The sequence below is a fragment of the Desmodus rotundus genome, chromosome 3 (assembly GCF_022682495.2).
Source record: "Desmodus rotundus isolate HL8 chromosome 3, HLdesRot8A.1, whole genome shotgun sequence".
Lineage (NCBI taxonomy): Eukaryota > Metazoa > Chordata > Mammalia > Chiroptera > Phyllostomidae > Desmodus > Desmodus rotundus.
In genome coordinates, this window is record NC_071389.1 from 185,306,495 (window position 1) to 185,332,302 (window position 25,808).

General features: G+C 38.0%; 1 protein-coding gene and 1 pseudogene across 5 annotated transcripts in view; both read right to left on the minus strand.

Annotated features, from left to right (window-relative positions):
- The window catches only part of ANKS1B (ankyrin repeat and sterile alpha motif domain containing 1B), an 805,832-nt gene that overhangs the window by 738,085 nt on the left and 41,939 nt on the right, over positions 1-25,808 (minus strand). The gene's annotated exons all lie outside the window — the stretch shown is intronic.
- On the minus strand, positions 21,340-22,746 carry LOC112321677 (elongation factor 1-alpha 1 pseudogene; annotated as a pseudogene).

Genomic DNA, 25,808 nt, shown 5'->3' on the forward strand with positions numbered 1-25,808 from the left:
TTCATACCTTATACCAAAGATAACTAAAAATACATTATAGACCTGAATATAAAACATAAAACTGTTATATACAGTTTTTAGAGAAAACATTGGAAACAATCTTTGTAACATTGCTTTAGGTAGAGATAAGACATCAAACACATGGTCCATAAATATTTTTTGATAAACAACTTAATCAAAATGAAAAACTGCTCTGCCAAGACACTATTAAGACAATGAAAGGATAAGCCATAGACTGAGGGGAAAAAGCTGCATATCCTACACTAGACAAAGGACTTGTATCCAGAATTTTAAAAACTCCCATAACAATTAAAAAAATGAAAAACTCGCTTTAAAAATGGACAAAGATTTGAAGATATAACTTCACAAAAGAAGATACACAGAGGGTAAATAAGCACATGAAAAGATGCTCAATATCATTAGTCACTGGAAAAAATGCAAATGAAAATAAATTCACATTGAGAAGCCACTGTGCACCTATTAGAATGAGAAAAAAACCTAATATTTCAAAGTGCTAACAAGGATACAGAGCAACTGAAAACACTCGAACATTGCTGGTGGGAATGCAAACTAGTGCAGCCACTTTGAAAAACAGTTTGGAAGTTTCTAATAATGTGAAACATACCATATGATAAACATATACTCACATATGACCCAGTAATTCCACGTTTAGGTATTTAACCAAGAGAAATAAATAGTTTCACACAAGTCTGTACATGAATATTTATAGTAGCTTTATTCATAAACACCAAAACAGAAGGAAAAAAAGCAAATGTCCTTAAACAGGTGAATAAATAAATCGTGTAACCTCTGTACAAAAGAATACCATTTGCCAATGAAAATGAATGAACTCTTGACAAAATAAGAATGAATTACAAATGCTTATGTTAGGTCAAAGATGTCAGCCACAAACCACCATATACCATATGATTCCATTCACACGATATTCTAACAAAAGCAAAAATACAGGGACAAAGAAAGATCACTAGTTGCCAGGGTTAGGGCCGGGGAGAAGGGCTGACTAACAAAAAAGCAGAATGAGGGCATTTTGGGTGGTGATGGAACTCTTTTGTATTTTGACTGTGTAATGTGGCATGACACATTTGTCCAAACTCATATAGCTGTACACCAAAATCAGGAAATTTTATTGTATGTTAATTTTTTCTATTTAAAAAAAAAAAAACAAAGGGGCAACTTAGGTTCCTCCATTACCTCCATTATTTAACATGTGATCTTTAGACAGTGATTCAATATCAAAGAGCTTCAGTTCTCCAACTTTTAAAATGAAAAACATTATTTACGTCTCACTGGTCTTCGTTATTTTCAGCTCTTTGAAGGTTCTGAGCTCCTGCATTTTCTATGCTGTCTTTCTGAATGTTTCTTCCCTTCCTCTCTTTCCTACTTTGCCTGGCTAATTCCTATTTATCCTTTGGGTCTCAATTAAAATATTATTCCACATAATAGCAGAGTGTACTTTTATTTCATAACACTTCACATCTATATTTAAATAATTGTTATCAATGGCTCTTTCACAAAATGGTAAACTCCATAAGGAAGGGGACTGTTTGAATTGCTTTTGTCAAAATCCATGCAACCAGAGTGCCTAGAACACTGGTTCATATTCCATAAATACTTTAAGACCAACGTGCAAAGACCAATACAACAGCATTTTCTATTGCCTTCTTATTCTTTCTTAATATTTTTCTTTCTCATTATACATGTACATATTTACCTGCACACATATCTTACTTTTTCTCTTCCTCCCTCTACATACATATACATGTGGTATATAACATATATACCATCAACAATGTTCCTTGGTAAATTTTCATCAAAAGAAATATTTGATTATGCCTAGGCTTATATTTTTACTAACTTTTCCTTATTTGTAATTATTAGCATTAACTGAAACTAACAAAAATGACAATGTGACAGACCTACTATATATGCATAAGCTAAATTTTCAAATTTGTTGGTACTTGAAGGATACACTGAGGTCTGTCCAGAAAAAGTCCAGCCATCGTTAATGTAACAAGAATGGTTTGTGCTACATCTATGTAACTTGGCAGCCAAGGAGAGTGGACTGGAATGTGTATAAGTGGACAATGATGACTTCACTGTACTAGTCAGTGGGGGCAGTAGATGCTGGTTGGGTAGGCATGTGTACTGCGTAGCCTTTGCATTCAAAATGATTGAGCAAGTAATGAACCTGTATCAGATTTTGGGTTAAGCTTAACCATTCCTCCACAGAAACTATTTAGATGATTCAGAAAGCTGCAGCTGTGGGCAACTGGTGATTGGCAGCTTCTTCATGACAAAGCACCCAGTCATGTATCGTGTCTCAGGCAGAGTTTTTTGGTGAAACATCAAATCACCCAGGTGATTCAGCTCTGTAACAGCCCAGATTCAGCACCCTATGACTTCTGGCTTTCCCAAAACTGAAATCACTTGTGAAAGGGAAGAGACTTCAGACCCTTCTATGAAATTCAGAAAAAGGCAATGGGGCAGCTGACGGCAACTGGGAGAACTGTGTGAGGTCCCAAGGTACCTGCTTTGAAGAGGTGTCATTGTCCTGCGTACAATTTTTTTTGTACCTTGTATATTCTTCAATAAATGTCTCTCTTTTTCATAGTGCACAGCTGGATACTTTCCAGACAGACCTCGTATATGTATATGATATATACATCAGAGCACTGTTAGGCACACATCATTGGGCACACACACTAATTTGCAGATCATTGTTGCACACACATCCAAATATACACAAAGAAAAGCACTTGGAACTACTATAAAGGGCACATGGACAAAATCAAGGGGGAGGGTGGAGGTGGGGGAGGGAGGGGGGTTCGGCTGGGGTGGGGTGGAGGGATGGGGAGAAAAGGCATACAACTGTAATTGAATAACAATTAAAAAAAAAAAAAAGAAAAGCACTTGGGAACCAAATCTGTGTCTTCATTATAGAAGCTGTCAAAAGTGTTAAAAATGTGACATTCAAGAAACTCCAATCTTGACTTATAGATTACCTTATATACACTACAGAGTGTATATAGAGTATATATAGCCACTCTAGAGTGGCTAGCAGTATTAATCATTAGCTGGATCTCAATTACGTATGCTCCCCGAACTAAATCCCCAGAGGCCATTTTAGATCTTTAACCTTGGCCCTATATAAATTATCTAATGCAGCACCTTTAAAATCCAGGTATGTAAGGTATTAATATCCCCCATTTAATAACTCAGTAACTGACACCCTGAAAGGCTCAATGCAAATCACAACACTAACAAATGGTGCGATAGGCATTCATACACTATTGCATACTGTCCGACATGGTAGCCACTAGCCACATGTGGCTACTGAGCACCTAGAATGTGACTGATCCAAGTCAAGAGGTACTGTAGGTATAAAATATTGGGTTGGTCAAAAAGTCCATATGTTTTTTTCCATACAATAAAAGACACATTTTTCATTTTCACCAATAACTTTATTTATTTGAATATTTTGAGTATGTCAGCTATCTCCCGTGTGGTATACATAACATTGATTGTTTTCAATTAATGTCTCAATTTGATTGCGATCAACTTCAACTAGTCTACCTGACCACAGAGCATTGTCCAGCGAGAAATCTCCAGTACAAAATTTCACAAACCACTTCTGATAAGTTTGGTCAGTCACAGCACCTTCTCCATACACTGCACAAATCCTTTTTGTGTGTGTGTGTGTTTCAGTTGCATTTTTATATTTCTTGAAATAGTAAAGCATAATATACCAAAAATGTTATGTATTTTCTTCCATCTTCAATATTAAAATGGCTACACAAAAATTTACCAATTTTGGTAATTTTTTTAAATGCATGCTGATACGGCAGCTGTCACAATACGATCTAACAAAATTGTTTTGAATGAAGTTAAAGACAACTAAATGCTATTAGAGCCACCTTACAGAAAAAAAACAAATGAACTTTTTGACCAACCCAATACATACCCGATATCGAACATCTGGTATGAGGTAAAGAATGCATAACACATCATTAGTAATTGTTTATACTGATTACATGTTGAAATATTTTATGATGATTACTAGAGGGAAAGGTGGGTGAAGGGAAGTAGGTGAGGGTAAAGCGGGGATAAAAAGTGATGGAAGGAGACTTGACTTGGGGTGGTGAACACACCATACAATATACAGATATGTATTATAGAATTGTACCCCTAAATCCTATATAATTTTATTAACCAATGTCAACCCAATAAATTCAGTACAAATATTTTACATATGTTAGGTTAAATAAAATATATTAAAACTAATTTCACCTGTTTCTCTTTATTTTTTAATGTAATTACTTGAAAAGTTGTTTGCAGTATGTTTCCACTGGCACTGGATAAAGCATTCCTGGAGCAGTGTGGCTTAACAATATGAGATATTTGGAGGCAAGAGGCTTAAATTTATATCTCAGACTTCACCACATACTTACAGAGTGACTTTGCAGAAGATTATTTAACATCCCTGAAATGAACTTTCTTGCATTTAATATAAAAATGCTAACTTGATAATACAGTACTATTAAGAGATTAAATGATACATGAAAGGTCTAACAATGTGTCCTCCACTTAACAGCCACTCTATGTTCATTTTTCTTCTCCTCCCCTTTCCCAGCCCATTTCCCTACTAATTTAAGCTGGAGTTAACCTTCTGTGGTGGACACGTCAGCCCCAGTGCCCATCCTCCCCAATGTCTTGGTCTGGATACACAAACCACACACCAGAGAAGCCGATACTGTCTGGTGATCACTAATTAGCCCAAGATGGACACTTGACTCAAGTCTGACCCCTCTAAAGTCTGGCAAATGCATAGTTTGATACAATGGACCCAAATAGCAGATCAATGATAACTTGCTAAATCAGTCATATTTTCTCCATATGAAATGCATCCTAGCAATAGACACAGACCAGTTCATAACAAGAGGACAATGAAGCAGGCATGGAGAGAGAAGTAGAGCAAGAGTAAAGCCATCCATTCATTCCAAAAGATATAGACTGTCTATTTATTACATGCTGTGTGATTCTAGAGTCATTAGGAGAGGAATGAATTCCTAGAGCTTTAAGAGATCCTTCTACTTTCAGTACACATTTCTCTTTACAGTTCCTTTCAGTTCCTTTTTTTTTTTTTTTCTGTCTTAAGATGGATGGGTTAATGCTCTCTGTTCCTTGAAACCAAAATGACCTGACACAATTTCACAAGGGAAGGCACACAAAAGCGGTTTTTTGTTAGGTTTTCTTTTTAAAGACAAATGTCTTGCCCTAGGTAATAACTCAAATGACAAAAGGTTCCTCCTCAAAGTGTATTATACCTTCCCTAAAACTGGTAGACAGAACAGTAAATGACAAGAGGAAATGGGAAGGAGCACTGACCCTAAATATTCTTTTATGTAACAATCACCACCAGAAATACGCTTTTAAGTGTCTTTCCTCCACTGCAGAGAAATACGTAGGCCAAAAAAAGAAAAAATGTCTGCCAACTACAAATACAGACTAGCAGTTCTTACAAAAGTCGTTTTCACTAACACAAATATAATTCACTGCATCAGAGTCCCTGACTGCTTTTTGCAGGGGAGTCTATGGACCTCACTGAAATAATCTGAGATTGCAAGGCAAGGGAGGTAGACCTTTCCTCACTGCAATATATTATGGAACAGGCTTGAAGTCCAGGCCAGAACTGTAGTTATGTAATGGGCAAGAACAACTAGTTGTTTTTATTTTATTTATTTTTTAATTATATTTTTAACTGTATTTTTTCCCTGACCATTTTAAGGGGTTAAACCCAGGCCCCCACAATCGCCACACTGTTGTCCATGTCTATAAGCCCTTTTTCCTTTTTGCTCAATCCCTCCACCCCCTTAGTTCCCCGTGTCCTTAGCTGTCATCCTGCCCTCTACCTACGCTGTTTTGATTACTACGGACTTGATGTAGAATGATGCTGGCAGTGGCCTTTCATATATGGCCCATATATGGCCTTTATTATGTTTAGGTATATTCCCTCTATTCCCACTTTGCTGAGGAAGTAGTTGTTTTTTAACTGCAACTTTTTTTTTTTGATAAAATATCTCAGTGATTTTGGCAGGTGTACAGGATCTGGTTTCTTAGCTCCAAAGTTCCAGTGCTTGTAAATGGCTCCCCTTGGCAAAAGGCACTAGAGACTGATTGTAACCAACAATTTATTTACTTATTAAAAAGTAAATTTGCTTTATAATTATGTGCAAGAATCACCATGCTGACAAGACAATGCTGGTTTTAGTCACCACAATGGATATTCCCGCCGGCCACATCGTCACACTCACTTTAGAGAAGCAGCAATGCTAAGCACGCACTCCGTACCAAGCACTTTGACTAGGTTATTATTTTCATTCCCATGAAAAATCATGTGAAGTAGGTTGTATGATCCTACTTTAAAATAAGACAACTGAACATCAGAAAGGTAATTTATTTGTTCAAGATTCCCAAGCAAGTAAATGTCAAAGTATGGGATCTGACCTAGGGCAGCCTTACTCTTATCAATGATGACCCACAGCACTACATGTCCAGGTCTATTAAAGTCTCTAGGAAAAAATAAACAACTGGGACTACACCAAACTAAAAAGATTCTGCACAGCAAAGGAAACCATCAACAAAAGGAAAAGACAACCAACTGAATGGGAGAACATATTAACCAATACATATGATAAGGGGTTAATATTCAAAATTTATAAAGAACTTATAAAACTCAACGCCAAAAATACCCAAAATATCCAATTTAAAAAGTGGGCAAAGCACCTGAATAGACACTTCTCCAAAAGGACATTCAGATGGCCAATAGAGATATGAAAAGATGCTCAACATCAGTAATCATCAGAGAAACGTAAATTAAAATCACAATGAGATACCACTTCACACCAGTCAGAATGTCTATCATCAATAAATCAACAAACAAGTGCTGGCAGGGATGTGGAGAAAATAGAACACTTATGCACTGTTGGTGGGAATGCAGACTGGTGCAGCCACTGTGGAAAGCAATGTGGAGATACCTCAAAAAATTAAAAAATGGAACTGCCTTATGACTGAGTGATTCTACTTCTGGGACCTCATCCAAAGAAAGCTGAAACACTAATTCAAAAGAACATAAGCAACCTTACATTCATTGCAGCATTATTTACAATTGCCAAGATATGGAAGCCACCCAAGTGCCCATCAGTAGATAAATGAGTAAAACAACTATGGGACAATTCCAAAATGGAATACTATTCGGAATGAAGAAAAAGAAGAAAATTTTACCTTTTGCAACAGCATGGATGGACCTGGAGAATATTATGCTAAGTGAAATAAGGCAGTCATAGAAAGATAAATACCATATGATTTCCCTCATATGTGGAATCTAATGAACAAACTGAACTAACAGGCAAAATAGAGACAGACTCAGATAGAGAACAGATGATGGCTATTCGGGGTGGGGGTTAGGGGTGGAGGGATCAAACATAAGAAAGGGACCCATGGACATGGACAACACTGTGGTGACTGCAAGGGGAGAATGGGGTATAAGGGGGTTAAATGGTAATGGAAAAATACAATTAATTTTTTTAAAGAAGTAAGCTTTAGAAAAATTAGTCTTTCCTGTATATGTCTCACTGACTTTGGATGTTTCTTATTTCAAGAAAGACCTTTTGATTTAAGATCTCAAATCAACCGACATTTATTTTTCTGACACTATAAATTCAAAATGCAATTTCTGTCAATTAAGGAAGGTCTAAGAACAGTTACACACTCATTTCCCCAAATCCATATGATGATTCTGCTTGCTGAAAATGTCCACACTAAAGGCAGAGTACTGACCAACACTAACAATATATTCCTTCCAGAAAAAATCCAACACAGCCCTGGCTGGTGTAGCTCAGTGGATTGAGCACTGGCCTGTGAACCAAAGGGTTGCTGGTTCAATTCCCAGTCAGGGCACATGCCTGGGTAGCAGGCCAGGTTCGGGGGGATGGCGTGCATGAGAGGCAACCACACATTGATGTTTCTCTCTCTTTCTCCCTCCCTTCCCTCTCTAAAAGATAAATAAAATTCCTTAAAAAAAGAAATAATCCAAAACAATATAAATGTGCTCAATTCTTTATACTGTCATGACACGTTAAAAGAGAGAAACTTACTGATAAAATCACTTACTAATAGTCTACAATGAACCAAATTTCAATCCTTTTTATATTTTAGTATCTTACCAAACATTAAAACTGGAACCCAAATATCAGAATGGAATTGTGGCACAACTTTAACTCTTCCAGAATCTTACTCTGGTGGACTGAGAATGCATGATGGCAGGTTTCCAGGAGATGCATGAGCAGCAAAGGACCAGGCTGTCTCTAGCCCAGAGGTTCTCAGCCCAATCCAATAAGAATCACCGGCATGTCAATTGGCTCATGATAAAGCCCAATCTTCTATAGTTTTAAATCTTCCCAGATGACTCTAATGTGCTGAATCTCCATGTTGCAGGGATGACATTTTTTAAATGTTATTAACATTTAAGTCAGTAGACAGTAGTAAAGCAGTTTACCCTCCAAAATGTGGGTGGAGCTCATCCAATAAGGGTGAAGGCCTTAAGAGAAAAATTTGAGGTTTCCGGAGGAAGAAATTCAGCCTCTGGTCTGTACCATAGAAACCCTGCCTGAGTCTCCAGCCTACCTGGTGTGCTCCGTAAATTTCGGACTCAAGACCGCAACATCAGCACTTACCTAATTTCCCATATGCCTACCCACCCTACAAGTTATTTGCCAGCCCCCACAATCACATGAGCCAATTCCTTAAAAAAATCTCTCTCTCACCCTCTCCCTGTGTGTATGTCCTATCAGTTCTGATTCTCAATACAGATACCACGTATTTAAATGCAGACTATGTAACAGTGTAATGCTGGCCTCATAAATTGAATTCGGAAGTATTTCCTTTACTTTTATTATGAAATAGGTGGTAGAGAATTGGTATAATTTCTTCCTTAAATGTTTGGTAGAATTTACCAGTGAACCTATGTGGACCTGCTGCTTTCTGTTTGGGAAAGTTATTAGTTATTGATTCAATTCTTTTTTTTCTAAGTTCCAAAGTACATTTATTTAAGTTGTAGGCAGGATGGCAATATTTTTTAAAAGTATATAAGGAATAAAAATAATCAAAGTACAAAACATTTCAAATCTTCAAATCTACAATTTAGACATAGCAAGTCTTACTTATGCCCCTTCACTCATAGCTCAAGTTCCATCCACAGTATGTGAAGAAATTTCAAAACTTGGCAAAAGAATCATAAAATCTGATGTGGGCTCTTAAAAGTCATTTAATACAAAGCATAATTTATGTTCCTCGATGAAATCATACATCTTAAAAAGATGTAGTATATTTTATTATACTTGTTCTCCTGCTTTAAAACATGATTCAATTTTCTTTAATATATAGTCTTATTCTGATCAGGTACAATTGATGTAATCCATCATATCAACAGAGTAAAAAGAAAAATCACATGACCAACAGATACAGAAAAAGCATGTGACAAAATCCAACACCCATTCATGATGAAAATGCTCTGTAAACTAGGAACAGGGGAAAACATTCTCACCTTGATGGAAAAAGTCTACAAAAAACCTACAGGCAACATCATACTTGACAGTGAGTAACTCAAAGCTCTGCCACTAAGATCACATACAAGGCAAGGATGCCCCTTCTCACCACTCCTTTTCCACATTGTACTAGGAGTCCCGGCTGATGCAATAAGAGAAGAAAAGCAAGTAAAAGGCGCATATTGGGAAGGAAGAAATAAAACCATCTTTGTAGAACCTGTATACTTCTGCAGTTTCTCAGAGTCTTATGGACAATGACTGAAGAGACAAACCAAGCAGGAAACATCTAATATACTGAAATCTGAAATTTTAATAAGATCATAACTATGAGTTGAATCTTTTTTGTTTGTTTGTTTTCTTTTCGGGGAAAAGGGGAGCCTCACCTAACTTCTTGGAAATGGACAATGCTTTTGAGTCCTTTATTTGAGAGGGCAAATTGGTAAAATCAATAATAATACTATTTTTAGAAGATAAGTAACTGCCCTTAGAGTAAATCAAAGGGGAATAGCAGGATGAAAATACAAATTCACAGGCATAGCCCAAGAACCAAATTAAGAACCAGCAGAAAAACAGAATGTTTCATTGGCCAGGTAGCCCCTTGAAATTTATATGGAATTGTACAGAACACTAAGTATGGGCAGGTTTATTAAGACAGCATGGTCCTTGAACCTAGAAAGCCCAGAGACCCTTTCAGAATGTTTATGAGGCAAAAAATTGCCATAACAAAACTAAGATGTTACTTGGCATTTTTCACCATTCTCAAGTAAACCAGGTGTTCTAACTCCATAACTGAATGAACAGAAAGCAGAAGCCTGCCCTGGCTGGTGTGGTTCACTGGACAGAGTGCCAGCCTGCCAACTGAAAGGTCGCCGGTTCAATTCCCAGTCAGGTCACATGCCTGGGCTGTGGGACAGGCCCCTGGTTGGGGGCATGTGAGAGGCAACCAATCAATGTATCTATCACACATCAATGATTCTTTCCCTCTCTTTCTCCCTTCCTTCTGTTCTCTCTAAAGATAAATAGATAAAATCTTTTTTTAAAAAAAGCAGAAGCCCATAAGGACCTAGATATATTTTATTAAATATATCTATTTCTATTATATTTCTATTTCTATTATATGAACTATAATAAAGATGACTATATACATTTAAAAAACTGATTTTGTTTGCAGATGACATATCATCTATGGAGAAAATACAAAAGAATCAACTAAAAAGTCTCCTGGAACTACTAAATTATTATACCAAGGTTACAGAATACAAGATTGATATACAAAAGTAAATTGTTTTCCTGTATACCAGTGATAAACAAGTAGAATTTGAAATTAAACCCACAATACCATTTATGTTAGTACTCCACAAATGAGATACTTAGGTATAAACCTAATAAAACATGTGTAAGAGCTATATGGAAAAGCAACAAAACTCTGATGAATGGAATCAAATTAGAACTAAGTAATTAGACATTATGTTCATGGATAGAGAGATTCAATGTTATCAAGATGTCAGCTCTTCCTAACTTGATCTACAGATTTAATACAATCAAAATCAAAACTCCAGCAGGCAATTTTGTAGATATCATCAAACCAATTCTAAAGTGTAATGGAGAGGCAAAAGATGCAGAGTAGCCAACACAATAATTGAATGCGAGCAAAGTTGGAAGACTGATACTATCTGACTTCAAGACCTACTATAAAGCTACACTAATCAAGACAGTGCAGCGTTGGCAAAAGAATAGACAAAAAGATCAATAGAACAGAATAGAGAGCCCAGAACTAAAGCTCTATAAATATAGACAAATAATCTTTGATAAAGGAATAAAGGCAATACAATGGAGCAAAGATAGTCTCTAATAGGTGTTGCTAAACCAATTGGTCATCTCTGAGCATAAAAGCAAATCTAGACACCGAACTTACACCCTTCACAAAAATCAACTCAAAGTGGATCACAGACATAAATGTAAAATGCAAAACTATAAAACTCCTAGAAAATAATGTAGAAGGAAACATGGCTGAACTTTGGTATGGTGATGTCTGTTTAGAGAGATCACCCAAAAACATGACGCATGGAAGAAATAATTACTAAGGTAGACTTCATTAAAATTAAAATCTCCGGCTCTGTGAAAGGCAATGTCAAGAGAATGAGAAGATAAGCTCAGACTGAGAAAAAAACATTTGCAAAAGAAGGATGTGATAAAGAACTGTTGCCCAAACATACAAAGTCTTAAAACTCAACAATAAGGACACAAAAAACCCAATTAAAAACTGGGCCAGACGCTCTGACACCTCACCAAAGAAGATATACAGATGGCAAATAAGCATATGAAAAGATGGTCCACACCATATGTCATCAGGAAATGCAAATTAAAACAACAGTGGGATCCCACTATACATCTACCAGAATGGCCAAAATCAGAACACTGACACCACCAAATGCTGACAAGCATGTAGGTAACAGGAACTCTCATACATTGCCAGTGTTAAGGTAAAATGGTAAAGCCACCTTGGCAGACATTTGGCAGTCTTACAGAATGAAACATTACTCTTATCATAAGATCCAGCAATCACTCTTCAATAGTTGCCCAAAGGAACTGAAAAATTACATCCACAAAAAAACCTGCACATGGTTGTTTATAGCAGCTTTATTCATAATTGCCGAAACTTGGAAGTAACCAAGATATCCTTCGGTCGGTGAAAAGATAAACTGTAGTGCCTCCTGACAATGGAATATTATTCAGCACCTAAAAAGAAATGAGCTACCAACCATGAAAAGACATAGAGCAACCTTAAGTACATATTGCTAAGTGAAAGAAGCAAATATGAAAAGGCTACTTACTTTATGATTTCAACTATGTAACACTCTGGAAAAGGCAAAACTATCAGGGTGATAAGGCCAGTGTCGCTGGGGGAGACGGGTGAGGAAGGCAGAGCACTGAGAAGTTTTAGGGCAATGAAAATACTCCAAAAACATTCCGTGTGATACTATAATGATGGATACATGTCATCATATATTTGTCCACCTTCATAGAATGTACAAGACCAAGTGAACCCTAAAAGGTAAAACTCTGGACTTTGGGTGATCATGAATTGTCAATGTAGGCTCATCCTCTGTAAGAAAAGAAAAAAATCCATTCTGGTGAATGATATTGATAATGGGAGGGGGGGTATGCACATGTGGGAGCAAGGGGTATCTGGAAAATCACTGAGCTCCCTCTCAATTTTGTTGTAAATATCAAACTACTCTAAAAAAAGTAAAGACTTTTAAGGAATGATTCCAGGAAATGGATTAGTAAATTGAAGTATAGTAAAAAAAAAAATGTTAATTAAAAAAAATCTTCTATATGAAGTAGTTCCATGTATACAATAATGGCAAAATTATTTAACACTTATTCAGAGAGCTATAATTTACAGAACGCTTTCAATCCTCACCATAATCCTGAAAGGCAAGCAAATCAGATTATATTATCACCACCTTAGAGTCAAGGAGGAACCACGGCTCATAAAGGATACTTGCCTCCACATAAATCATAGTTGCCAAGAAGAGCCAGGATTAGAGCCTTGGTCTTCTGACTCCTGGGTCCTGTATACTCTATACTCTATTTGATCCTTATTTCTCATGTAAAAGAAATGTTCAGTTAATGTTTGACAAATGAATGTATATAATGAATGAGTAAGTCAGATCTCATCAGAAAGAAATGCTGAATCTCTAAATTCCAGCCACACATTTTACCATTATATATAATTTTTCCCTCTATTTCTAAATAATGAGGTTTTCCTTTCTAAAGCATAATTATCTTCTGGAAAAAGTAAATTATCTTTGAGCCTATAAGATAATAGACAGCTGGTGGACAAATATCAATAAAATTTTTATCTAGATAAAAATCACAAGTCAAAAAACAGATGCTCTTAAGAATATCTTGCACCAGGAAAACCAAATGCTAATGTATAGTATAGCTAGAGAATGATTTCTACATATCCTGGATACATTTGGAAATGAATGGAAAAAAAGTCGATTGTACTAAGAGAGAAAAAAAATCCCAACATCCAGTCCATCCAGGATTTTGCATCTATTAAAGAAGAAAATATTATCATATTCTCACAACTGTCAGTCTGTGCTGTCAGATTTCATATTTAACAATTATCTTGATGCCAGCTGTCCCTACAATTTCATTCTGAATTTAACATCCCTTAGAAATTATTACATTTCAAAACTTCAAGTGACCTGCAAAATAAAGAAAGAAGTGAAGGCTTACAAAGTGAAACAAAGAAAAATACAAGGGGAATCAAGAGTGAAGGGAAGGAAACCAGGACTCAAATCAATGATTTGGAACAAAAGGGAAAAATAAACATTCAATCCAAACAGAATGAAGAAATAAGAATTCAAAAAAATGAGGAGAGGCTTAGGAACCTCTGGGACAACTTTAAACATTCCAACATACAAATCATAGGGGTGCCAGAAAGAGCAAAAAATTGAAAACTTATTTGAAAAATAATGAAGAACTTCCCCAATCTGGCAAAGGAAATAGACTTCCAGGAAGTCCAGGGAGCTCAGAGAGTCCCAAAGAAGTTGGACCCAAGGAGGAACACACCAAGGCACATCATGATTAAATTACCCAAGGTTAAAGATAAAGAGAGAATCTTAAAAGCAGCAAGAGAAAAGGGGACACTTAACCTACCTACAAAGGAGTTTCCATGATACTACCAGCTCATTTCTCAAAAGAAACCTTGCAGGCAAGAAAAAAAGTATTCCAAGTCATGAAAGGCAAGGACCTACATCCAAGCTTACTCTATCTAGCAAAGCTCTCATTTAGAATGGAAGGGCAGATAAAGTGCTTCCCAAATAAGGTAAAGTTAAAGAAGATGATCATTGCCAAGTCCTTATTATATGAAATGTTAAAGAGACTTATCTAAGAAAAAGAAGATCAAAACAATGAACAATGAAATGACAAGCAGCTCACAACTATCAACAACCGAAACTAAAAAAGAAATACAAACTAAGCAAACAACTAGAATAGGAACAGAATCACAGAAATGGAGATCACATGGAGGGTTATCAGTGGGGAAAGGGAGTGGTGAGAATGGGGGAAAAGGTACACGGAATAAGAAGCATAATTTGTAGGTACAAATAGACAGGGGAAGGAGTTAAGAATAGTATTGAAAATGGAGAAGTGAAAGAACGTTTATGTATGACCCCTGGACATGAACTAATGGGGGGGGAATGCTGATGGGAAGGAGTTGCAGGGTGGAGGGGGAGAAAGGAGAGAAGAAAATGGGACAACTGTAATAGCATAATCAATAAATTATACTTAAAAAAGATTATTCTGGCTGATATGTAAGAATGGATAGGGAAGAGTTAACTAAGAAAGATAAATAAATGAAGGGAAGGGGGAAAGAGGGAGTGAATCAGTCATGATTCCTGGGTTATTTGGCTTGAGTAACTATGTGTATGAATGTTCATCCATTTATTAAGATTGGAAAGAACAGTAGAAGATTGGGTTTCAAGATTTGTTATATCTGAGATGCCTATCAAGCTACCTCAAAACAACTGTTACACATATTAAATGAAATAATCTATATAAAAATGCTTAATACAATGCCTAGCACATAGTAAGCACTCAATAAGTTAATATTGCTGTTTGGGAAAATACAAAGAAATTTCATCCCTAGGCCACCTGTGTGGTTCTCGTAATAACTGGCAACTTATCTTGGCCCCTGACCCAGATTCAGCCAGTCATAACATCCCATCCTTTTAGCTGCAGAGATTGGTTCATGATTTCAGCTGTACCACTCGAAATTCTTCCCCAGGACTTCCAAATCCTATTTAGTAGACACACAGCCTTCCCCTCTGTAATTGGAGGGAATGAGTCTGGCACCCAGAGAGAAGCAGAGATGAAGGACAGTCCTAGAGGCACAGAGCTTCTGTTTCCAAAGATTCCAGAGTAGTGCCGTCCAACAGAAACACGTGAGCCACATATGTGGCCATATTAAAAAGAAGTAAAAATAGATAAAATTTTAATTTAACTCAATCTATCCAAATATCATCATGTCAGCATGTATTCAGTATAAAATTAATAAGATAGAGTATGTTTTTGTACGTGTAAGTCTTTAAAATCCAGTGACCAACAGCCATACACGACTAGTGGTTACTGTATTGGAGAGTCCTGCTTTGGAGGCCCTACCCCACCCCTTCTTGTGCCCTGAGTCAATGCAGGTCCTAGGATTATGCTAATTTGAGCTGGCTTTCTGTCACTTAGCTCTGTGAGCCCTTAGTTTGACTAACAACATTATTTCATTTACTCCATTTACATCCTGAGACACTAATAATAATGTTTTAAATCACAGAGTACATTGTACTCTGAAAACTGATTCGGCAATCCTTAGCACATGGACTACCACCCGTCTTCCTATATGAGTGTCAACTTCCACTTGGCACACACACTACAGTTAAAAGCCATTAGGCTTCTGTGTTCCAGCCTTGGTGAGCATGAGATGTGTAAACTCTAACCAGAAGGAAACTTTTTTAACACAGAATCGAATGTCCTATGTATGCATGGAGACTCTAAAGCAGTTGATCTGAGGTGGAATCTGAGACCCTATTTTGAAACTCTCCCAGTAATTCTAATAACTATCCAGATTCAGAACTACTAAATTAGATCACTTACTAAATTGAAACAGTCATCCCCCTCCCCACCCCGCTTCCTTGCCTGCTATTCTACTGATGCACTCATTTCCTGTTTGGTATTTACTGAAGTGCACGTTCCTTTAGGATAGGAACCATACTGTATTCACCTCTGGGTACTTAATTTCTAGCCTAGTAAAGGGTGTGTTTTAGGTACACAATAAATATTTGTTAAGTTAGAATAAAAACTTAAAGTAGATTTTTAATGTAATAACTATATTTCCAAGATGGCATCTAAAATATTCCATAGAGATAGGAAATAATACAAGGGTACTAGGGTTTGGTAACGACCTATCTCCCCTTATTTCTGTTCTCCCTTATTCCAATTAACATACTGCTAGGCCGAGTTGAAGAAAATTAATAATTGTTGGAATTGCTTCAACTACAGTCACATAGAAAGTGCTGTGTAACTACATGAAATGCCATATGGTACCAGAATTTCAATCAAAAGTTAGACAATTTTGATTCGTTGACTTCACTCATATCCAGAGTCCATAGAAACAAGTAGAAGGTTGGCTAATCAAGAATTAAGCGTTAAGAATGCCAAGCTATTCCTGCTGAATAAGAGTTATAAGAAACTAATTCTCAAGTCTGTAGGCAACAGGAAAGAGGACATATCATAGCATTCATGAATGATTCTTGATTTCTCACCTATATTTCCCTTCCTTCTTTCCCTCCACACACACAAAAGCTAGCAATAGTCTAGCGGACTCAATAGAGTGTTTGTACAGTGCTTTGTGCATAGAAGTTACACAGCACTGATTAGTACTGTGTGAGTTTGCTAGGGCTACCATAACAAAGTAGCAAACACTGGGTGGCTTAAGCAACAGAAGTTTATTCTCTCACAATTCTGGAGGCTAGAAATCAAGGCTTCAGCAGATTGGTTTTCTTCTGCAGCCTCTCATTCCTTCGTTTGCAGATGGCTGTCTTCGTCCTGTGGCTCCACATGGTCTTCCCTCTGTGCACATCAATGTCCTAATCTCCTATTCCTATTAGGATACCAGTCTGGTCATAGTAGATTAGGGCACGTCATAATAATATTATAATCTAATTATCTCTTTAAAGACCCTGTCTTCAAATATACTCACATCTGGAGACACTGGGGGGTTAAGACTTCAACATACAAATTTGGGTCCTCCTCAAAATTCCTTTTTTTTCTTTAAGTATATTTTATTTATTATGCTATTATAGTTGTCCCATTTTTTTTCTCTCCTCTTTATCACCCTCCTCCTGCACCTCCCTCCCACCAGCACCCCCCCCCCCCTTAATTCATGTCCATGGGTCATACATATTAAGTTCTTTGGCTTCTACATTTCCTATACTATTTTTAACCTCCCCCTGTCTATTTTGTACCTATCATTTATGCTTCTTATTCCCTGTACTTTTTCCTCCATGCTCCCCACATCCCATCCCCACTGATAACCCACCATATGATCTCCATTTCTGTGATTCTATTTCTATTCTAGCTTTTTGTTTGTTTTTGTTTTAGGTTCAGTTGTTGATAGTTGTGAGTGTGTTGTCATTTTACTGTTCACATTTTGATCTTCTTTTTCCTAGTTCTTCTTTTTCTAACTCCCTTTAACATTTCATATAATATGGGCTTGGTAATGATGAACCACTTTAACTTTGCCGTATCTGGGAAGCACTTTATCTGCCCTTCCATTCTAAATGGTAGCTTTGCTGGATAGAGTAATCTTGGATATAGGTCCTTGCCTTTCATGACTTGGAATACTTCTTTCCAGCCCCTTCTTGCCTGCAAGGTTTCTTTTCAGAAATCAGCTGACAGTCTTATGGGAACTCCTTTGTCTCCTTTTCTTTTGCTGCTTTTAAGATTCTCCCCATCTCTTTAATTTTGGGTAATGTAAGTATGATGTGCCTTGGTTTGTCCTTCCTTGGGTCCAACTTCTTTGGGAGTCCCTGAGCTTCCTGGACTTCCTGGAAGTCTATCTCCTTTGCCAGGTTGGGGAAGTTCTCCTTCATTATTTTTTCAAATAAGTTTTCAATTTCTTGCTCTTCCTCTTCTCCTTCTGACACCCCTATGATTTGTATGTTGGAATGTTTAAAGTTGTCCCAGAAGTTCCTAAGCCTCTCCTCATTTTTTCTGAATTCTTGTTCTTCATTCTATTCCAGTTGAATGTTTATTTCTTCCTTCTATTCCAAATCATTGACTTGAATCCCGGTTTCCTTACCTTCACTGTTGATTCCCTGTATATTTTTCTTTATTTCACTTTGCATGGCTTTCACTTCTTCCTCTATTTTGTATCCATACTCAATCATTTCTGTGAGCATCCTGATTACCAGTGTTTTAAACCCTGCATCAGATAGGTTGTCTATATTCTTATCACTTAGTTCTTTTTCTAGAGTTTTGCTCTGTTCTTTCATTTGGGCCATATTTCTTTGTCTCAGTGCACCTGTTACATTGTAAGGGGTGGAACCTCACGTATCCGCCAGGGCAGGGCAACCCACTTCCCTACGTGTGGCACTGTATGTTGGGGAGGGGGCAGAGAGGGAGCAATGGTGGTTGCTCAGCTCTCGCCATTTCCCCTGCTAACCACAGCAAATTCTGGTGCTGATTCCTGGGTGGGTGGGTTTGTGTACATTCTAGGACCCCGTGGATCTCTTCAGCAAACTCTCTGTGAGGCTGGCAGTTTTTCCCACCACCACAATTCCCACAGCTTTTTACAGCCAGAGGTTTTGAGGCTTTTTTCCCCCCTGCCAGAACCCTGGGTTGCACAGTCCATCTTGCTCCCCAGTTGCTCCTTGCAGCTTATCCACATGTGAATTCAGGATAGCCCACTCTGCCACTTGCCTGGTCTGTTACCTTGCTGCTCATCCTCTCTGCCCCTCCTAGTAGTCTGTTTCTTTAACTCCTTGGTTGTCCGACTTCCATACAGTTCCATTTTCTGGCAGTTCTGGTTGTTTTTTTGTTTTTAAATTGGTTGTTGCCCTTCTTTTGGTTGTGCAAGGAAGCAAAGTGTATTTACCTACACCTCCATCTTGGCCAGAAGTCCCTCCTCAGAATTCTTAAGAGTAGTTCAGACATCCATATTGTTTTTTATCAAGCTTCTTAAGGATTATTGCATACACCCAAATTTGATGACAATTAACTACAACCTGGATGAACAGTTCCATAAAGTTTTTTTATAGCCTGGGTTGAACCTGTCATGTCTCAGTCCTGAAGGGCATGTCAACCCAGAGAGCCAGAAATGAGGCAGAACCAGGATTGGCAAAGAAGGAGAAAAGAACTTAAGTAAATGATCTACAATAAATATGTGCATCACTATGTTCTCTTTATTATTAAAGATTATAAATAATAAATATTATTAGCCCTCGCTGGTGTGGCTCAGTGGATTGAGTTCCAGCCTGTGAACCAAAGGGTCACCAGCTTGATTCCCATTCAGGGCACATGCCTGGGTTGCAGGCCAGGTCCCCTGTAGGGGGCATGTGAGAGGCAACCATACATTGATATTTCTCTCCCTCTCTCTTTCCCTACCTTCCCCTCTGCCTAAAAATAAATAAAATCTTTAAACTTAAGAATAAATAATATTAATAAATATTAATATCATTAATAATCTTTATTAACAATTCACTCTAATACAACATTACTGTTGTGACTTCTGTCCAAACAAAGCCTTTCTAGAGAAGTAAAGCACAATGAGCAGAAATTTGTGGTTAAGATATTTTAAAGGGGAGGGTTGGATAGAATCACAAATGATGATCATTTGCTTTATCCCTATGGATTCAAAGACCTGGGCCATATTCATCTCATCTGTCCCTCTACTTCAAGCTGCATCTGGAACAGCCTGCTATACATTTTCATAAATCTGTAGTCTTATAGTTCATTAATAATATCTGCAGAATTACATTTCTTTACATCATTAAACAGTACTGGATTCAAAGCAAAACCCAGGAAAACAATCTGGTACAATTGTTTTAAAAATAACATACTTCATTTTTATATTTAATCCTTCATGCACTTGAATATTCTATCCCTGCCTTCCATCTACCAAATGTTTTTGTAGGCTACCAACAGTGCTAGGAATGTAAAATATAACAATAATAAAACATAGCCCCCACCATTCAGGACAGCAAAGTCTAGGGGAAAAGATGTGTAAACAATAACCACAAGGGAATATGCTATAACAAGATATCCACAAAGTGCTATGGAGCATAGAGAAGAAAACTAATATTGCCTGAAGGCAGAGCTTCCAAATATAGAATGAAGGGTATAGTCAAGTATCCTGGCAAGGATACAGTGAAGCACAGGCATAAAACCAAGAAAATGCAAGACATGTTTAGGGAACAGAAAATACGACGGTGGCTGTTAATAAAAGGTTTATAGGGGTGGGAATTATGATGGGCCTTCTATGCCATGCTAAATAATGAGCACTTGAACCTATCAGAGGAAGTCACTGACAGCTTTTTTAAGCACCATCCATATTGTGTTTAAGTTCCCCAAGGTGTAAAATTCTCCCGAGGCTTGCCTCTGCTCCCACCTTCCCATGCAGCTATTCTCCTCTCCAAAGCCCCTATCCCTGCCTCCCCAGCCCCATGCTGCTGTGCTGCAGCAGTCAGAGGTACTTGCTGCTCTCTGAATACACCACGTTTGTTCTCAGGGCTGCTGATGTCAACCACATGAACTGAGGGGCATTGAAAGGTATGGTAAGACCAGTGATAGCAGCTCTATGATGGAAATTTCAACAATTAAGAGAAATACTGGACCATTCATGTTCTCAAATTTTTTTCTTCTTCCCCCACCCCCCCTCACTAAGCTTTGTTTTAATGGATCTCAAAATTCTGTGTCAGATTTTTGGTCAAGTTGTTTCCATTAAAAAGTACTGATTTTAAAAATTAATAACTTAAACACTGCCCCCCCCCACACACACACAAATGGTCCACAAAACATTCTCCTTTCCTTTTGAAGGCTTTACCATGCATTGTAATCATTAACCAGTCCTTCACTATTAAATTTAAGTGGCCGATTGAGACAAACAGTTCTGAGATTGTTTTTCCACCACTGAGTAACACTGTGGTGGCAGGTGTTGGGGTTAATATTCATTTCGCCTTCTGAGCTTTCTGGGCAGACTTGGTGACTTTGCCAGCTCCAGCTGCCTTCCTGTCCCCTGCTCTGATGACACCCACAGCAACTGTCTGTCTCATGTCACAAATAGCAGAGGATGTGAAGTGGACCAGAAGAGGATAGTCGGAGAAGCTCTCAACACACATGGGCTTGCCAGAAACCGCATCGACGATGGCAGCATCGCCAGATGTCAAAAACTGTGGGCCATCTTCCAGCCTTTTCCCAGAACAACAATCCATCTTCTCCCTTAGCTCAGCAAATCTGCGAGCAGTGTGAGCTGAGGGCCCATCCAGCACAGGTGCACATCCACCACTGATTTGGCCCGGATGGCTCTGATATCCACCTGAGCTGTGAGGCCAGCTGCTTCCATTAGTGGGTCATTTCTGCTGTCACCAGCCACATCGCCACGACGCACATCTTTGACAGACACATTCTTGACATTGAAGCCTACCTCGTCCCCAGGAAGAGCTTCGCTCAAAGCTTCATGGTGCATTTCAACAGACTTTACTTCAGCTGTAGTGCTGACTGGAGCAAAGGTGACCACCGTGCAGGGTTTGAGAACACCAGTCTCCGCTCGGCCCACAGGGACAGTACCGATGCCACCAATTTTGTCGACATTCTGGAGGGGCAGATGCAGGGGCTGGTCAGTTGGACAGGTTGGTGGCAGGATGCAAGCCAGAGCTTCCAGCAGTGTGGTTCTAGGGGCACTGCCACCTTTACGGGTGACTTTCCATCCCTTGAACCAGGCATGTTAGCACTTGGATCCAGCATGTTGTCGCCATTCCAACTAGAAATTGGCACAAATGCTACTGTGTCAGGGTTGTAGCCAATATTCTTAATGTAGGTGCTGACTTCTTTAACAATTTCCTTGTATCTCTTCTTGCTGTAGAGCAGCCCAGTGCAATCCATTTTGTTAACACCAACAACCAGCTGTTTCATACCCAGTGTGTAAGCCAAAAGGGCATGCTCACACCAGCAGCAACAATCAGAACAACACAGTCAGCCTGGGACATGCCTGTTATCATGTTTTTGATAAAGTTTCTGTGTCCTGTAGCATCAATGATGGTTGCATAATACTTAACTGCCTTCAAATTTCCACAAGGAGATATCAATGGTGGTACCACACCCATGTTCAGCTTTCAGTTTATCTAAGACCCAGGCACACTTGAAAGAGCCCTCCCCCATCTTGGCAGCCTCCTTCTCAAATTTTTCAATGGTTCCATTGTCGATCCCACCACATTTGTAGATCAGATGGCCAGTAGTGGTGGGCTTGCCGGAATCTACGTGTCCAGTGACCTCATTGTTGATGTGAGTCTTCTCCTTTCCCATTTCGATTTTGATTTAGTGGTGGTTTTTGTGACAGCTGTGTTCTGGCAGCAAACCCATTACAAAAAAAAAGAAAAAAAGCTCTAAATTTTTTTCACTTAATGCCCAGTTGTCTCAAAGAAAAGTTTAACATGTTCGTTGTACATCTGGTACATCCTCAAAACCATCAGCAGGGAAGGACACTTTTCACTTCCCAGGAGAAGCTGGATGGAAAGTGATAACATGTAAAATGGTGTTCTTTGCTATTTTTGTTTTATTTTGATTCTTTCCTTTTAAAATCAGACTTTAGTTTCAACAAGAGGGTAGGTGAAACATTCCTTTTTGCCTTTGATGCCTCTTGGCAATAATTTTTCTTTTCTCTACAGCCATTCTTAAAAGGAAACTTAAAAACCTCATTGTCCTTCTATATACCTTGTTTAGTTAACAGGGTTTTAGCCTTAGAATAACCAGAATAACAAGTAAAGCAACATAATAGAAAACCATAGAATTTTAGACATGAAATGCCTCAAGAGAGAATTCAGTGGTGAGTTAAAAAAGTTATGGTTCCTTAGGCTGACAGTGACCAGAGGGGAGAGGGGAGGGGGTTACAGGGGAAAGGGGTGAAGGGTTTGCAGGAACAATTACAAAGGACACACTGACAATAACAAAGGGAGGGGTAGAAACAGGGGAGAGAGGTGGGGAGGGCTTGAGTGGTGGGGAGGGATGGGGGGGAAAGGGCAGAAAACTGTACTTGAATAACAACAAAAAAATGTTAAAGTAAAAAAATAATAAAAAGCTATGGTTCCTTTAAAGTTCAGATTAATAAGGGCCTGCTGGTACTAATCATCTGGTATCCTAGGTAAAAATGGAGCCAAGAGTAGAATTATAACCCTGAAAGTTGAAATCAGAGTAATATCATTCTCATACTCCCCAAATCATTTACAAAATAGTTGTGAAGAAATAGAAGTAAAAATTTTGCAATTCAATGAATGTAGAGTTATTAAATTCCTGAGAATTATATTTTATTTCTTCTGTATCAACTACGTTAAGGACGAAATCTGTGGCAATGCTCACAAACATGTAGCAAACATGACCAAATTAAAGTATGACTCAATATATGTTTCAATTATTCAGTATGTTAAGGAGCTAATGCCAATCTCTCACCTACTGCCGGAATTTCCAAGAGCATCCCTAGTGCTTAATCATTCAGTCTCTGCTGAAACATTCCCGTTGCCTCTTTTTCTTTCTTCCCATGTCTTAATTCCCTTACTTTTTCTCTCTTTCTTCTCTCCTTCATCTATGCTTCTCATGGTGAATCACAACCGGCTACTGTAGATGATTCAGGATATAATTACAATCCATGAAAAAAGTGTAGAACTCTCCTATTCACCCAGAATAGGAAAATAGGGAAGTGTAAAGTAACTCCAAAAGATTCCAAAAATGGAATATAATTTGGCGATGAAAAGAAATTAAGTACTAACACATAAACAATGTGGGTGAACTCTGAAAACATGCTAAGTGAAAGAAGACAGTCCAGAATAGGGACACTACAGAGAAGGTTACAGAAAAATCAACCTGGGTAACCATATGAACCCTGCCTGAACGTAAGTCTTACAACTAAAGGTATACAGAAGCCACATCAAGATTCGTAGCTACAAAATAGTCATGGGGATGTAAAGTGCAGCACGGAAAACATAGTCAATAACATTTTAATAGCTAGGTACAGTCCCAGGTGGGTACTGGAAATATCGGGGGAGCACTTTGTAAAGTATATAGTTGTCTAACCACCAAGCTGTACTCCTGAAACGGATACAAAATAATACTAGATATAAACTGTAATTGAAAAATTAAATAACTTAAATTTTTTATTCTTCACTGCCTTTATAGTATGAAGATAGTAATAATAGCAACAACGACAATGACCACAATGATAATAATGAAGTATTCACTGAGCGCACATCATGTGCCAGCTAGCCCCTAAAATACACACTCATGTAATTCTCAGAAAGTCTCTGGAACATAGATTCTATTACTGACCATTTTTTAACATACATTATTTCTTTTAATCCTCACAACAGGGTTGTCTCCCCAAGTTACATATGAGAAAACAGAGGGTGGTAAAATGAACCATTCCAGCTTTCACAGCTGGAAAGTTACAAAGCCATGATTTGAACTTAGATCACTGTAGATGGCTGCCACTTCAGCTATCCCCCTGCAGAGGCAACTGAGTCTCAGTGAGCTCAAAGAATCTTACATCACACCCTGGCTGCTGTGGCTCAGTGGATTGAGTGCCAGCCAGCCTGCGAACCAAAGGGTGACCAGTTCAATTCCCAGTCAGGGCACATGCCTGGGTTGCTGGCCAGGTCCCCAGTAGGCGGTACGTGAGAAGCAACCACACATTGATGTTTCTCTCCCTCTTTCTCCCTCCCTTCCCTTCTCTCTAAAAATAAATACAATCTTTAAAAACAACAAAAAAAGAATCCTACATTACTTTTGTGGACAGGTATCTGGTGTAGTGGGAAAAATCCCAGAACCAATAGCTGACAACCGGACCCAGTTTGAGTCACGACACAAACTAACCAGGACAACTAACCAAACTAACCAAAACCAACCAAATTCCAATTGCTTGGTCTGCAAGTTTAGAAATTGGACCAGAGAGCTTTTGAGGTCCTTTTGGCTTAAAAATCCATTTAGTTCACGAAATACTTAAAATTGAGTTTTCTGCCCACACATTTGCCAAAAGAAATGGTTTATTTCCTTCCCTATGTCTTTGTGACTACAAATGCAAAAAGAAGGCATAATTAAAATCTATTTATGAAGTCTGATACTACAAATGATCAATAAGTCACACAATTTATTAACTTTTTGTTATGAAAAAATGTTAAACATATTCAGGAGTAGACAGAATAGTACATATACCCATCTTCAAAAATCACTAACTCATGGCCAGTTTTCTTTAATCTATATAGCCCTCCACTTTGAAGGAAATCCCTGCTATCAAAACAGTTTTTTTAATATTTTACTATGTATGTTTAAAAGACAAGGTCTCCATACTTTTTTTTTAACATTTCATTATATATTTTTTTATTTTAGAGAGGGGAAGGAAGAGAGAAAGAGAGGGCA